This window comes from Aythya ferina (genome assembly GCF_964211825.1).
Source record: "Aythya ferina genome assembly, chromosome: 3".
In the NCBI taxonomy this organism is placed as follows: Eukaryota; Metazoa; Chordata; class Aves; order Anseriformes; family Anatidae; genus Aythya; species Aythya ferina.
The window spans coordinates 112159339-112175845 of NC_140298.1; the positions used below are offsets into that span (position 1 = coordinate 112159339).

A 16507-nucleotide genomic window follows, 5' to 3' on the forward strand; every position below is an offset into this window, starting at 1 on the left:
ACAATACGATTGCAGGCAATTTTTTTCCCCTGCCTTCCTCTTTCTCTCCATTCCTTCTCACTCTGGGTTAAGGGAAAAAAATATCATATTAGACAGTGTGGGATGAATCAGAGCATCACTTAAAACATTACTATAGCCTGGCATATAGAAGCAAAACCACTTGACCAATGGGAACTAATTACAGACAAGAAGTGTGCCTTAGGAGAAAAAGATATTGATGTTTGAAGTGTTTCTTTAATGCATATGTTTGAATTTGGGGGTAGAATTAAGATTCTGTTGCTTTGAGGGAATCTTCATCTATTCATATGGTAAATGTGGGATTGATGCCTATAGCTGAATGATTATGGACAGACACACATTGCATTGCTGTTTTATTTAACATGTGAGTTTGATTTACATAGCACTATTGCAGTAATTCTGTCTGCAGCGTGCTGGACTGCAATATATTAAACAGGTAAAATAATTTTGGGCTGAGGTAACTTAAAGCTAAATAAATGCTGGAGAGGGAGATCCAAGCATGTGCTCATTACCTTTAAATAGGTTAAATAAAGGGGAAAAAAAACCGCAACCAACACCCACACCATGAAAAACAAAAACAGACCAACAAACAAATGTAATATGCATGACCAGAAGTGGAATTCTTTTATGGTTCTTACGGTTAAATGTTTATCTAGCTATCTGCAGGGAAATGTGTATTTTCTTGGAGTCTGGCCAGGTGTCAGTGGTGTTTGGCAAGGAGAAAGCGACCCAGATTGCCCTCCCTCAGCATCCATACCAAGCGCATTTGCTACAGCTATTTCGGGATTTTTAAACTTTAGTCTGGGAAAGTGCAATACGTCTGCTGGGATGAGCTGCAAGCAGCCGTTGCAGCGGCTCAGCCTCTGCTGAACATGGGCTGAATTGAGAACAAACGTGGCAACGTCAGTGGCATTTGGAATCTGCTCTATGTCTCGAGGCTGCAAAAGTAAGAATGTCTGTGTCACTTCTGAAATACCTTCTCGCAGTGTAGAGGTGAGGCAGTCATCTTTTTCTTGCAGTTTGGATTAGCTCGCAAATTACAGGTGGAAGAAGAATAGTTTTAAGTGGGGTTTGTTCCTCAGTTCCAGTTTTGGAAAGACAAAGCTTTGAAGATGATTGCCGGGTTATGTCAACTCTGAGATCTTGTGTTTGTCCTGGATCCCTCCTTCAATGCATCTTTGCCTGCCTGAAACAATTGTGAAGGTGAGAAATGTATGTGTAGGACTGCTGCCTGTGCTGCCCCATACTATATGCCTGCCAAATTCAGGAGCAGGCAGTGCTTTTCTCTCCCCTTGCTCACAGAAGTCAGGGTAAAAAGGGTCTATGCAGAGCAATGCACTTGATGTCTTGCTGAAGAAAGTCTGCTTACTTGAAATGGTTTATATATATATATACATATATATGAGCATTTAAAATTGAATTTTGTTGGCCATTTGCAGAAGGTTTTAGAGGTTTAATCAGGGTAGAAATTCCTCTCCAGCTGCATCATACAGAAAGGCTCTGTTCTTGCATGGGAAAATCTCAAGCCCAAGCTATGGTCAGTGCAAGTGTCGCTTCTCCAGCAGGCGTAGGTGGCTTGGCTGGAACAGCCGCTGCTGTTTTCTTGGCCCACGGGCTTTTATTAACTCAGTGGCAGAAAAAAACTTGTCAAATGGAGTTGTATTAGTCACTGTTTCGAAGGAAGGGTGGAGACAGAGGCTAACGTAACATAAGCAGATTCTTTAACTGGGCGTGATGGGGAGGTGTTAAGACTTCCAAGTCCCATTCTCTCCCCTTGATCATTAACTATATTGTGTTATGAGTGAGCTATTTGAAGTAATTCGCATGTCATTGAAATTCTAGTCACGCATACATGAGGTTTCTCTAAACTTTTAATGTACTAGGCTCCAATTACATGTGGTGTTGGGCTCTGCACACTAAATATGGTTATTTCAGTAATTGATTCTAAAGGTATAGGTGTGAGATGGATTGATACATTTAGCCCGTAAATTATATGTAGAAATTGGCAAAAGTCACCTGCATTTATTTCAGTATTCAAACACAGTTTCATTCATTTATTTTTTTTAAATGATGGGAAATGAGTGTTTAAAAAAAAAATCCCACCAACAACAGAAGACAGCTCAAAACTACACTGGGAATTTAATGTAGAAGTGAGGAAATTAAAAGTTCCTGCAATAAATGCAACTCTGTCATATTACAGGTATACTGCAACATAATTTTCTCAGCCACTACAACAATATTGAATTCTGCATATGCGCAGGATGGTTGACATAGAGCAGTTATGAGAATTACAGCCTTGTTTTTCCTAGCTAGTTCGTTTAAATTCTCAGCCTTAATGTTCTGTTAACCTTCCATTTTCTTGCTAATCTGCTTTAGGAAAATAAACAAAGTACAAACCCTAAGTATCTTGCAACTCAGAGTGATGTATACCTGGAGGGAGAGAGATAACATTAGATTACAGCAATTTTTTTGTGGCTTTGTCAGTGTCAAATCCTTGACCACTGATGTTAATGTTAAAACGTTCCTTGTCTTTGTGGAAACAATCAATGGAGCCTGTGCATCTTGTCTCCACAAGGCTGGGAAAATGAGGCAGAAGACAGCTATCCATCTGCAGAGTCTGTAAAACCTTTTTCTGTGTCCTGCACAGGTGAGCTCAGCCTTTGGGAATGCCGGGAGCGAGGAGGGGGTAGGAGAGCCCATGTGCATGGGGAAAAGTGGATCCATTGTACCTCACTGTCCATGCATTCCCCTCTTATTAAGTGCTGGGGTCTATTCTGCAGTGCAATACCCACGCAGCATATTCATCGTGTGGTATTGGCTCAAAGCAAGACATTAAGACTCCTGATGCCCCCTTCCTTTTTTTCCCAGAGCTACAGCAAAGCGTACTACTCTGAATACTGCTGCAGGAGATTTGGTGCATCTTTTATGGGCACGTATCTGGAATTAACACTTCAGTGCATAGTACAATTTTCCACTTGCATAATAAAAAAAAAAATCACACAGAACTGCTGAGGTTCGGAGTCACTCTGAATGCTGGTCAGCCTTTGTGTGGTATTGAGCTGTGAGAGCTGAGAGCTAAGAAAGAGAAGGTTGTAGAAGCAGCCACTACAAACTTAGAGACCACTGGGAGATGGGAAATTGATTTAGCAAAATAAATCTTTGTTAGATTTCATATGCAATGAAATACCGGTCCCTTTTCTAAATCTCTTGTGGTTAAACACTTCTATCATGTCCTCACCACCTGCTGGAAATCCAACACAAAAATAAGAATAACCAAATCTTAAGTTGTAGCAGCTGAACCTGCTTCAAATAAATAGCAAAAGCTATTGTTTACGATAAGTGTTATCTGATTGCTGGCAGAACCTGTATTTATTGCTTTTGTGTATTACAGTCTCTTGTAATTTGGACAGCTAAAAATTGTATTCCGTATTCCTTTTTCCATTGTACAGAGAGATTTGTAAGTAGACAGACGTCTGTAATTACACTTAGTGGGATTGGAAAGCATATAAAACAAAATAAAATTGCTTCATTTTAATCTGGAGTAACATCACGTCAAACTTCCCACTTCCTTACATATCTTGTTGCAAATATTTTCCTCATTCTTTGAGTAACATTGGAGGACATTTAGGGACTATCACCAAGGTATGCTATGCAGACTGTTCTCGTGTACTCGATGTTTTGAAATGTTTGCACTGAAGGTCAAACACGGGGTGCTTATTGTACAAGCGATCATGAAGGAAGGCTCTGAAGTGCAGTCTGACAAGTGTCAATGAATTTCTGGAGTGAGTCTGTCATTTTGGTCCAGTAATTGGGTCTTTCTTCCCCTCTGATTTAAAAATAATAATAAAACAGGCCAAGTGCAAATGGATCTTTCAATTCTTGTTTTTTCCATGTCCTATCACTCCTCTTTAGAGCTCATTCCTTCTCATTCCTCATGTGGAAAAAGAAGAACAGAAAACTCCAAATGTCTCTAAAATCCCAAATGGCCACTGTAAAGTTGCAGCTTGGATATATTCCTCTGGATATTTCAGGTGCTCTTGGCTTCACACCTTTACTTAGGCACAGTTCATAATACACTAACCTTTTCTCTGGAGGTAGAGGGATATGCATTTATTATTTACACCTTTTGTTTTTGTCAAATAATATCACACTTTCTGCTTTCAGAGATCATGACAATGCAGTCTTCCTAGCAGTCCCAAGAGTTAAGAACAGGCAAGTGTGATCCACCACAAACAGGCTTTAATTTGATATTAAGTGAACCTCACTGCTCTTCTCTTCTGACTTTGTGTCATGGTGACGGTGGCCAATGCTGGGAGACCACAACCTTTCTTTTGGCTGCCTTAGTTGTCCATGTTTGTAAGTTGTCTGTGTTTGAACCATCTAGACCTGCTGAAGTGAAACCATGAAAACTTGATGTTAGTCAGTGAGAGCTGTCTGAAAAAAATAAGTTTTAGGGACATGGTTTAGTGGGTGATATTGGTGGTAGGGGAATGGTTGGACCAGATGATCTCGGAGGCCTTTCCCAACCTTTATTGTTCTATGAAATCTACACAGTAGCTACTCATGGAAAGAGGGGATTCTTCCATGATTTTTATCCGTCAAAGCTCTGTCTGTACTGGGGAGGTCAGGATATGTGTGTTTGGTGAGGTAGGACCTAGCCTTGGTGTGGGAGCTTGGTGGAGAGTCCCGAGGGCAGCACCTTTGCACTCTGAAAAAGCAGGGGAGGGAAGAGGAGGATCAGTTTTGAAAAGAACATTTTAGGAGCACGCCAAAAGCACTTCTCTGCTTTTGAATCAAAAGCAGCAGAGGGTAGACCCTGGGAAAGTAAATTTTCCTCCTCAGGCATTCATGACCCAAATTCCTTTTAGCACAGCATACTTCATCACACTATAAGCTTTGGACCATTGTGATTGCTTCTCTTTAAGAGTGAGATTTTTATGGAACCTAATCTGAGGGAACTTCATCTGAGCATTCAGTGTTGTAGAGAATATATATGTGTGTTTGTCACAATTTGAATATCAGATCTGTGAAGTGTATTTTTTTCTAGCAATCATTCCTCAGACCCATGCTTGTAGTAACACAAATTGTATTGGATAGAATCATGATGCTGGGCCAAACAAAATGCTTCAAAGGAGCAGGTTGGCTGGGACTTTTACTACCAGTCTACTTATGTCCTTTGAAGTTGCAACTCCTTCTCTTCCGGCTAAAACTAATGGTCTAGGATAGATGTGTGGTACAATGATGGTAACTGCTCTCAACTGGAGGGAATTCACTTCACAGATGCTTAGGCAGCTTGTCATGCTGTAAAAATGATTGTATTTTGTGGATAGGCATAAAAAAAAAAAAAGACTGACTTCTCAGGTACATGACAGGTAAGTCAAGAAATGTAAGATCACAAGGCACCATGTAGATCCAGTTCTCTGCAAGGGCAGGCAGCTGTCTGACGGATGCAGTCCAGACATACCGTAAATGTCTGCTCTGTATCCCTCACTCCATACCACGAGCTGCTTAATGCATGTGCTCTGGGAGAACATGAAGGCTAAAAGCTGAAGTAGAGAATGTGCAGGGAAAGAGAAGGAGCCATTGCAGGCAGTGCTGGGTCTTAAGGTTCCTGTAATAGCCAGGAGCTGATCAGAGGTTCCCTGGTAGACGTGGGATGGACCTGCTGTATGCTGCTTTGTTATTATTTATCGGTTGTCCTGTAGAGAGCTGAAGAACAGGCTGCTACCTTAGCTCTTCTTCATTTTCAATATTAAGGATGGATACGTGTTGGTTTTGTTTTTGTTTTTTTTTTCTAGTTGAAATTAGGATCCTTGCATGATTTCTACTGTCCCTCTGCTTTGAAAGGCTAGATTGGAAAAGTCATTAAAAAACCTATGTGAAGTCACACTGGCTAAAAAAGCTCTTCCGCTGTTGGTGTGCTACAGGTCTTCAGCATCTGTGTTTCTCTTTCTGGTCTGCGTACCTGACCTGCAGGGGTCATTCGGTTTCAAGTGTATCACCATGCAGGCATGGTCACCACTGGCAGCCCTGTGTCAGCCTGTACCAGTAATTTCAGGACTAAACATCTGAAAGACAGATATAGATGTAAAGCCCGTGAAAGAGACTTTAATTTCCTCTTTCTGAAAACATGTCATCATTCCCATTTCACAGATAAGGGAATGTGTCTGTAGGAAACAAAACCATCTATTTAATTGTGTTACTGTTGGGAGTGCTGGTTGGAAATGTTGGCCATTTGTGACATGTTTTGGAGACCACAGGATTTGGAATACAAACTGCTGTCAGCAACTCCAGAAAGCTTTTCTGTGCTGCACAATCCAGTTGGCTCAGACTGGCCAATGTCTCTCCACCGAGACTGCTGTCAAGCCGGTGGGTGATGCACAGGCTGCATTTGGGGGCTGGTGAGCAGTCACTGGAGGCCACATTTCATATCCAGACACCTGTAAAAACACACAGACATGGTCGTGGGATCTTTGGAGGCTTGTTTGACCACACCTTGAATAAGACTGCTGTTTTAATGCATTTCCATTATATGTGTCCTACATAGTATATGTAGGACATACAGTATATGTGTCCTTGTCTTGAAGATGACAGAAGGCCCACCAACTATGTGGTTGCTACTATTAAAAGAACAATAATAAAACATGTTACTGCTGAGTTGCCTGAAATTTAGAAAATATGGGCACGTGTAAGCTATGGTGTCATTAGCCATGGGTTTGTGTGGCATGCCTAGGCTCTTCTTGCCCACCACGTGGAGAGATTTAGGCTTCTTGGAATGAGATGCACACAGCGAGCATACATAACGTGCAGCTGCCTTCCGCTGGTTGATAGAAAATTACAGCATTAAATATAGCATTAAATCTACTTTTCCTGTTTTCCCACCAGCTAAAAGCTCCAGGGATTCGCATCTATCCCTTCCTAAACCCTATTTTAGGACCTCCTCCCAAAGGCAGGCTCCCCGCTCCTCGGACCAAGAATCGGAACTGGCACACAATTTTTTTTCCTATTATTGAAAACACTGAAAAAGCTGGCAGATGGCTTGACGGGTAAGCACTCGGTTCATACACGTAGACGTGCAGGTAAAACTCGGAGGCAGCTGTGGAGTTTGGCAGTTCAGGGAAGTTTGGTGAAGTGGTGCCTGTCAGGGTTGTATGTGTGTTGCAGCTGTAGGCTCCAGAGGCTCTTTCCTTATTGTTTGAAGCGCTCAAAAAACACCGCAAGTGACAGAGAAGTCATGGAAAAGATAGGCTGAGTGAGGTGCTGATGTGCCAGGACACGTGGAAAGAAGCTCCCAGGGGTTCAGGCCAGGAGGGCCCCGAGCTGTGCCCTCCTCCTGGGACACATTGCCAGGGTTCAGGATCAGCCCTTTGGATGTTTTTCACGATCTGTAGCAAAGTTTTCCCTAGGCCCGTCTGTTTTTCCCTTTTGTATGGGGCTCTGCTTCCTTGCCTGAGGAACAGTTGCAGACATCTATTTCCCTCATCCTTTCTGAGCCCTTTTCTAAGCTTCCTTCCCTCCACAAGTCTTTGATATATTCCCTTCCCTTCCTGATCTGACGACTGGTAAGCACAGCAGGTGAGGAGCGTTAGTGCTGCATCTGCTGCTAATTGGGCTCACAGGCTCATTCAGATAGCTCTGGCAAGCGCCGTACCAAGTTAATCAGGAGCCGGCGCTTGTAGGAGAATGTTCATATTATGTAGGGTAAGCAGAGAGATTTGCATGCCAGCTTTGAAAACCGGAGCTTATCGAAATGAAGCTGGCTGGGGCTTTCAGCAGTCGGCCTCCCTACGGCCCCGTGCCCCCGGGGGTCTCAGTGCTTCTCCTCATGTGCACCCTGCAGCAGGCCGGGGGGCAGAGCTGCCGGCCCCAGCTCGGAGATGACAACTGGGAGCCTGGTATTTAGGGAGGTGGGCACACAGTGCCCTGTATTCAGCAGCACTGCTGGCTTAAGCACATTCCTGGCTGGTTTATTCCTCTTTGTGCCCTGCCAGGAGAGAGGGAGGTATGTGGTGAATGCACACCGAGCGTGTCTTCCTCCACCTGCCTTCCCAGCCTTGCTCCAGCCCCTGTGCCATGACAGGCTTCCCCCACTCTTATCCAATTGATTGTGGCTCCTTTAACCTGTCCAGGGCAAAATTACCCCCCCTGCCCCTGTAAAAATACAACGAGAAACTCACTTTTAACATCTTTCTGCTCAGCAGGGTGGTTTGCAGCGCAGCACCTGTGGGCTGGCAGGGCTGCGCAGGTGTGGAGGCCGTGCGTGGCAGACAGGGGGAAGGCAAGAACTTCTTAGGCTGGGTTTGCTTTTGAAGCCAAGGTATCCACTAACTACAGCTTCAGTGTTTTTGCCTAAGGTCATGCGAGAACACTTGGCAAGAGCAAAGAACTGAAGTGGGTCTCCCCAGATCCAGGTTACCACTCTAACCCCAGGACTGTTTTTCTTCCAGCACTTGAAAATGGTCTGAAGCTCCCGTGAGGTACTTTGTGAGAGCTTTTTAGGCAAAGATTTTGCTCTAAAAAAGCATGACTGTTTGCTTTGTAAGGGGAAGCTCTTGTTCCTGTTTCCTTTCTGATGTATCCCTTCTGTTCTTGGCTTGCTCACTTGATGATATCACTCCCCATGCATTGGGCAAAAGCTGTTTTCCCTCTATTCAAAGAGCCAGGAGGAGCAGCTGCTGCACTGACTCCAATCTCTTGTTCTTCCCACACTCCCATGGCATGCCAATGGGAGCTAGGACCAAGGAGGCGCGTGGAGAATGCAGATGAAAAAGTGAATTTGCTGTGTCATCCGTGAGTCTCGCAAGCCAAGAAGTGGTTTGCTGGTGTTTATTCAGGAGAAATCTGGAGTTTGTGCAGCATGTCCTGGGAATTGCTGATAACTGCATGTGGAGCACTCCCAGGCTTTTTGTCAACCACCTGCAGCAGAGGAGATGGAAGTCCTTGCTACCTGGTGACTTCCCTGTGCCACGGTATGGGCAAAGAGCTCTTGGTACGCTCTACCTTCTGCCACGTAGGATGCCCATGTTGTAGGCAGCAATATGACCGCACCTTTTTGTTTGCCTGCACATGCTGGAAAAGCTGTATCAGCAATTCATTTCCCATGCCTCCCTTACAGGCAGGTTCTTCAGTCAGGTCCTCTGCCCCTCCCGCATCTAGAGGACCATCTTCTGTGATTAGCTGCTGAACTGTGTGCACGGAGACACTTAAATGTGTCCCCCCTCTATACGTCCTTTTCCAATGATGGTATCTCTCTCGTTCTTTTTAAAAACAGTAATTGCTTCTGCGCTCTCCACAGCTCAGTCATGCAGGTGCCTGGGTACATTATCCCATGCATACATCTAGTATTCACTCCAGCAGTCTTCCATAATTGACAATTAATTTGAGAATCTTTCTCCATGCTGTTCTTTCACCTTGAGTGCTGGGCGTACTGGATCTCTGCCACCTCATATTTCTTGGATAAAGTCACCGTGGCTTCTTGTCTTATAATGTCTGACTCTGAGCCAGTGCAACTTGTTGAAAAAAGCTGCTAAACACAGTATGCATTGCAGATTTGTTTGGAAAAGCAGAGTGGTTGTTGGAAAACAGTCTGTAAAACAAAGAGAAAGTCAAAAATCTTGATCTATTCAGAGAAATTTCAGAGGAAGGTATTTACCAAACAACACGATTAGTCAATGCCTTTGTCATAACCATTGCATTCTTCATTCTTTCATTGTATGAAGAGGGGATGACATAAATCATTTTTCTGGGATGCCTTATGTCCATCCCATTCAAATATATGAAATTCCACTCCAGTGGTGCTTTGATTTCTAACCTTTAAAAGTTATGAGCTGTGACAGAGAAAATTATAAACTCCCATTTGTTTTGTGTGCTTGTGTGGGAAAATTCTGTCTCAATCCAAGCGCCATGCAGCCTACAGTGCCTTAAACTGATTTATGGAGCCTTTTCCTTGATTTGCTTGCAGCTGGTATGTGTAAGTCCAAATTCAGTTAGCACACCTGCAGTAAATCAGCAATATATAAATGTTTCCTAACTTGGGAGAAAATCCATTAGTGGTTGAATTAAACCCTTTAAAGACTCTTATTTCCTGAGTGTTAGACTACTATAAGTTTTATGTGTGATTTTAACACATTCTGAAGTGTTAGGCTAACTACAAAGAGCCACTGAGTATGGAGGTGACAGTTGTTAATGTATTTTAAGAACAGTGAGCTTCTAATAAAAAAAAGGGCTCTGTCATGTAAATGTTGATGTATCAACTCTAATGAGGGGTTATAAAGCAGGAAGAAGTTGGTGACTAGGTACGTTTGGTTGGTTTGGTAGCCTAAGAGACTGTCTCTGCCTTTGCAATGCCATTTAGGTGGTAGTTTCAGTAGGGCAAAGGAAATGAGAAATGAGCCTGTATTTCTCAATAACTGCTCCTCTCCTTTATCTGCTCCTTCCCTTCTTCCCTTTGCAATCCGAGGGATTGGAGCCAGCACTGAGGGCTGCCCCAGCAGCCTCCCTCTGTTTCCCCAGCCGCAAGCAGTGAGGATGCTGCAGTCTGAATTACCGAGAGCTTGAATGTGTCCCAGCTCAGCAGAAGGGCTTGGAGCCATGGTGGTGGTGGGGGCTGGCTTTTCACACTGCTAAATCGGGCCAGGCACTTGGTGCCCCATTAGATCTGCCATCTAAGCTGCTCGTTTGAGCGTTTCCATTGCACTGAGATGAGCCAGAGCTTAAACAGTTCAAGCAGAGTAATTCTTTGGTAACCCGTGTAATTTTGCTGGCGTGCTGTTGGCCATAGGGATGCTGCTCACATGAACCAGTAGGCAGTGGCAAAATTTGGAGGCCTGTCTTACAGTTTTGTCTTCCTTCTGCTCCTGTAATTCCCCTTCTCTCTCTCCTTCCCTCTTGCACCTTCCAAATACATTGCAGCCAGCGGATCTGAGCAGTATGGAGAAGTAAACAAGTTGCATCACTACACTAAATTGGTTTCTCTCCCCTTTCCTCCTCAAAAGCACAGAAGGGAATAGAAAAGGAAGATTAGTTGTGTCAGAGCTCCATCCTGGTGCCGCTACCGTGCCATGTATTGCTCAGAGCCGAGCATGTATACTTTGTCTGGGATAAATAACAGTGAAACTCTGTCTCAATTTTCTCTGCAGTTTCTCCCACTTGCATTCATTTTAAAATTTCATTTCTCACTCTCATTACTGTGAGGCCTGCCGTTCAGTGCCCAAGGGAGTCAGGTAAAACATTTTTATTTACTTTTGCTTTTGTCTGGTTCTACTTTTAACTTCCTCTCTTCTTCGAGTTTTTGTGTTTTGTTTTGTTCTGCAATGACTTTACGGGGGGTGGGGAGGGACTGACATTTATACCGTGTGTGAAAATCCTTCAAACGTAAATCTATCTCCTTCAGTGTTAGATTTCTGGCTAATTCTTTCCCTATAAGGTCATCTTGTTTTGTGCTTGCTGTTTCTGCCACTGGTTATATCCTTGATCTCAAAAACATTTACAAGGAGCGCAGAGCACTGGCAGTTAAGGAAATTTCTGAAATCTGGATTGGATTATTTAGAGTATTATTAGATAGTGGATTATGGATTATTAGGCAATTTATGGGCACTAATCTAGCCACAATTTTGCAGTCCAAAGGCCTTGGCAGCTACTGTGATTTAAATATTTCCACCTTTTTTCTGTGTATTCATTCTCCCCGCAGCCAAAGCAGGCTGCCTTTTCGGTTGTGCTGATGCTGTAGTTTGAGGGGCATGCCATGAATCAGATTATCAAGTGGTCTGGGCTAAAAATAATCCTTCAGCATAGGGAGGGAGGGAGGAGGCTTCTTCTACCTGCCTCAGTTCACCACTTTGCAGGATAACCCCACGGATGGTTGCAGCAGCTCAACCCAAGGGACAACAGGGTGATGTGCAAGGCTGGCAACAAGACACGAGAGGTTGAGGAGAGGTAGGAACTCTGTAAACAGGCTTTCTGCCAGGAATTTTGGCTTTTAACTGGGCAGTTGGGTTCCGATGCATCTCACTGCAGTGTTTTCCAGGTGTTGTCACTACGCATTTCTGCGGTGATTTCTGCTCTTGGCAGCTACTGCACCGAGTGCCTGCGCTCCTTGGGTGATGTGTTAATGGAAGCCCACCTCTGCTAGCAGCTGCTGTGGCTGTTAAGGCAGGGACACATCCTATTCAGTTGATCTGTGAGTAGTAACCTTTGCAGAAGGGCAGAGCAATAACGTATTAAACCACAGCCACTAAATCTGCAAGAACATCTCTGTCAAAACACCCAAATATAAAAGGCAAGGCAACATAAAAGGCAATGTAAGCTTCCTCTTCTGGAGTGTTACTCAAAAGGGACATCAGCTAATTGAGAATTTACACAGTGACTTCCAAATCAGCGACTAAATTACTCCTGGGGTGAGGGCAGTGAGTAAGCGTTTTCCTACCAGCACGACAGATAAGTGAGGGCGAGTTTGCAGAAGCAGCTCAAGAGACGGAGGTGCTTTCTGACTTTTTGTAAGGGGAGAACGATGGGCAAGCCCGGTGTGGGTCAGCAGACCACTAGGCTGTCTGAACGCTCTTAAAGGGCAAAGTTCAATCAGCTTTCCCTCCAAAGAGCATTATCAGTATATAACACTAATCCTATGTAACGGTACTTGAGCCTGACACAGGTACCGTGAAGTAGATTTTGTTGACGAGTTTAGCAAAGATATTAAGATGCTGTCAAAGTAGACAGGCCAAAGCACTTCCTTAAATCATCCCGCTCCTCTGACTCATGGCGTTGTATCTTTGCCCCAGGAGGTTACCAATAGTTAACATCCAATGAACTCTGTAATAATAAAATCACCGCCCAGTTATTTTTGATCCTGTTTTTTCGTGTGGATCCTGATCCGTTTCTTAGTGTTTGGTTTTAGCATTTGTGGGTTTTGATTTGGGGTTTTGTTTTGTCAGTTACGTTTTTTGTTTTTGTTTTTTTGAGGTGTATTTTGGGTTTGAGTTTGTGTTTCTTTGTTTTGTTTCTCTGGGGACCATTATCCCTTGAACCTGGAAGTGTTCAGTTGAGTGCTTGCATCCTTGTGCGCTGTGCCAGACTCAGTTGTAGGGGACGACGCAGCGCGTATTCAAATAGGACACGGCCAGACTGCAGCTCTTGCAGCCTCTGCAGTATCATTTTGTTTTAATTTTAAAGCACATGGTAGAGGCAGGAGGGATTTCATCTTAAAATATTCACAGATACTCCGATGCACAGTGGGGTTGCAGTGGAGATTTCCTTATCTTTCCCTTTTGAAGGGAAGAAATTGAAGGAATTCTGTGGGTCACTCAAATCCTCGCTCAGAAAACAGCGGATTTATTGTGGCTGGAGACATCCTGCTGATTGGGTTTCTGGGAAGGAGAATGCCCAAAGTTCCTATTCATGCATGACAGGCTTTTTTTCTGTTGTTTGTTTTCCCCTTTTTTTTCTTTTTTTCCTGCCCTTTATATTGCATTACCATGCTCTTGCCCCCCACCCCTCCCCAGCTGAGCGTGTCCCTCCAGCCCTGCCTGCTGTGTTGCTTTTCCCCCGCTGTGCCACTCTTGTGTGCGGTGGCAGCAGCAAAGCAAAATCGACTGAAACGCTGATCTCCGAAGCACACTGGCACACAGTGCTTTAGAGATTAGGATTTTAGTGCATTATACTCGGCTGCTAGCAGAGCAGAGCGCTGTGACAGGGAAACACAATGCCGGAGCCAGGGGTTCTGACTCGGAGTTTTAGCCCTGCTCCCTGTGGGCAAAGCAACTCCTCGCTTCTCCTTCCGCGGAGCGTTTTGGTGAGCATGGAGAGGCTCAGGTTTACTGAGCAGATGAAGAGGGATATCCAGGGGCAGGCTGAGAGCCTTTTCATCTAAATCACGTATATTATTAAGACAAAAATTCTCACTAACAACAAGTTTTTATGGTAAGATTTTTGTGCCCTATTCTTGTATGCACATCCTCAGTCTTTCTTATCCTTTGCTATATTTAGCTTTTTTATTTTCCCGGAAGCGAAGGAAGATAGATCTTTGCTCTTGCTCCCTTAGACTTGCGGTCACAAGTTGCTGCTGTAGCAATTGTGCTCTGGATCCTTCTCTCTTTTTTGAGGTTCTTAGATGGTGCTGGCATTTTGCAAATGTACGGTAACTAAAATCAGGCTTGCCACTTGTCCAGCTTCCTGGCTGGGTCTGGCTGCACACTTGCCAGTTGCCACCAGAGCTGCTGCCTGGTTAGTTAGTTCCTGCAGCCCGTTCTCCAAGGTGGACCACGGGATTTTTCTTGTGCTTCAAAGAAGGCGATGCTAATTAGTGCCCTCATCTACTGTCTGCTCTTCACTGATTTGGAAAGGATCATTACTTACTGACATGAAGTCATTTAAAAAACTTGGTAACCCCTAATATCTTTATCAAATACCAGATAATCACACATTTCTCGGTGTATAGTTTTTCCATTGGCTTAAGGCCACTTAGTTATATAAATATTAACACTTTCTACTACTGGGTTGAAATCACATTTAAAAGTGGCTCCTACTCTATATTCAGAAGGGAAGAAAATAATATCAGGTACCAGAATAAATTCTCTCTTCCGGAACAATGAAATATTTCTCCGGCACAGGCTGAGGTTTGTGCTGCATGCAGATGTCGGTGAGCATCTGTCTCTCCCTAGGTCTTGCTCCTAGGAGCAGTTGCTGCTCCTTTCCTCCTGCATCTCCCTTCTCCTCTTCCTCAGCACTGCACTTGGTTCCTCTTCCCTCTCCATTTTGGTGTAACTTTTTCCACGGGTGCCAGTTTCCCTCTCAGCTCTCTGCTGGTTTCCACTATATCATTTCTCCCCTGTTGTCTTCTGGTTTTACTCTTTGGCCTTGACCTGACCTTCAAACCTGGATGAGTTCTCTCTCTTTCAAAACCAGCCACTTCCCAGACCTGGCTGCTCAGCATTGTTTTTTTCAGACCTTTCCTGCGTTACTCATTTTCTGATCACTGTTCTATTCTGCATTGTAGGTTTATTTCCTATATAATCTGTTACTTAAACACCCCTTGCATCTCCTGCTCTATTTTTCTCCTTTTTGCTTGGCATAACTTCAGCTTCACAGTCATCCTTTTCCTTTCCTACTACCCTCTTGCTGAAGCCACAAGGTGCAAACCAGAGATACCCCAATGCTTTCCTGCTTTTCCAGGTCTTGGTAACTACTTTAAACAACACATTAACTTTCTCTTCTCATGTAGCCAACACTTGTAGCAATCTCTGTTAACCTCTCTCAGACCTGTGATTGTCCCCACTTCACCGACGGCTCCAGAGAGGACTTTGCCCAGATGTATTTCATGCTCTGCTCTGTACCACCTTCTCCCATTTTTTTGTCCTTTTCTTTCTTTGCTCCTGAGCTTGCAGCCTTCCACTTACTGCCATCTTTCAGCCCATTTTCTTGCTGTGTTTCCCACATACAAGCATCCTCTGGTAGCTCTGTAGCACCCCACAAGTGGCCATTGGTATTTCTGTCCTCTCTTCTCTCTTAAACATGAGAAGTCGGCACTCGCCGTGCCGGGCTTGGGCACACCTCAGGGCACAGTGGGGAATAAAAAACAAGAGTCCTCGAGCTTGAGTCCTCCTTAGCATAAGCTGAAGCATGCACCTGGCTGTTGTATATGCAGACCAAGAGCTGCATATGCATGGGCTGTTTTGTACCCTATCTGTGTGGCTACAGAGAATTTGAATTTCTCTGCAATAATTTAGAAGCCCATGAGCCCACCATCGAGCTGTGGTCGCTGTCTGGTACCTGTGCATGGTCCCCTTTTGTCCCCCTGGATTCTGGCTGTGAAAAACCTACTCCCCAATCATCTCACTGAGAAGATGCTGTAAGAGCAGCATGGGAGGGGAGGGGATGGAAGCAAGATGAGGGAGAGGAAAATATCAGAAGCATTAAAGTAGCAGGAAGGTCAAGAAAAGTAGGGATGAATTACAGCCTTTCAGCCATAGCCAGGAAAAGCACACGGGAGACTGGGATGGCTGTTTCTCCAGGGGCAGAACACAGGCCAGAGAGCTTCCAGCACAGGCTTTAGCTTGTAAAATAAATAAATAAATAAATAATAAAATTCATCTGCATGTGGCAGAACTGCAAATATAATAGAATCGCAAAATGGAAAAAAAGTTGTTTTTTCCCTACAAACCTAAATGTTGTCTAGTGCAGGGCCATTGCTATCGGGGAAATCGTGATGCCAAGTCAGCTATATTTTAAGAGGAGCTAAATCACAACATGAAACATGCTAACATCAGTTTTGTCTTGCATCACAGGGAGAGAATACATAAAGAGGGTCCCAGGTTTTCTTTTCCTTGTGCCTCTTTGAAGCTGTAAAGGTAAAATAATGGCATCAAGCTCCACACCCCGTCGGGGGAGCATGAGCACTGAAGCCCCAGTACAGGTACTAGAATGTCATAAAGTGTATTCGAGTCACTGTGCAGCACATCTGTGTCTTCAGCAGGTCTTTATGACTAAAAATGTGTGT

The 16507-nt window shown here is 44.1% G+C and overlaps 1 protein-coding gene across 9 annotated transcripts in view; it reads left to right on the top strand.

Annotated features, from left to right (window-relative positions):
- Positions 1-16507, top strand: part of KLHL29 (kelch like family member 29) — a 390690-nt gene that overhangs the window by 86040 nt on the left and 288143 nt on the right. The gene's annotated exons all lie outside the window — the stretch shown is intronic.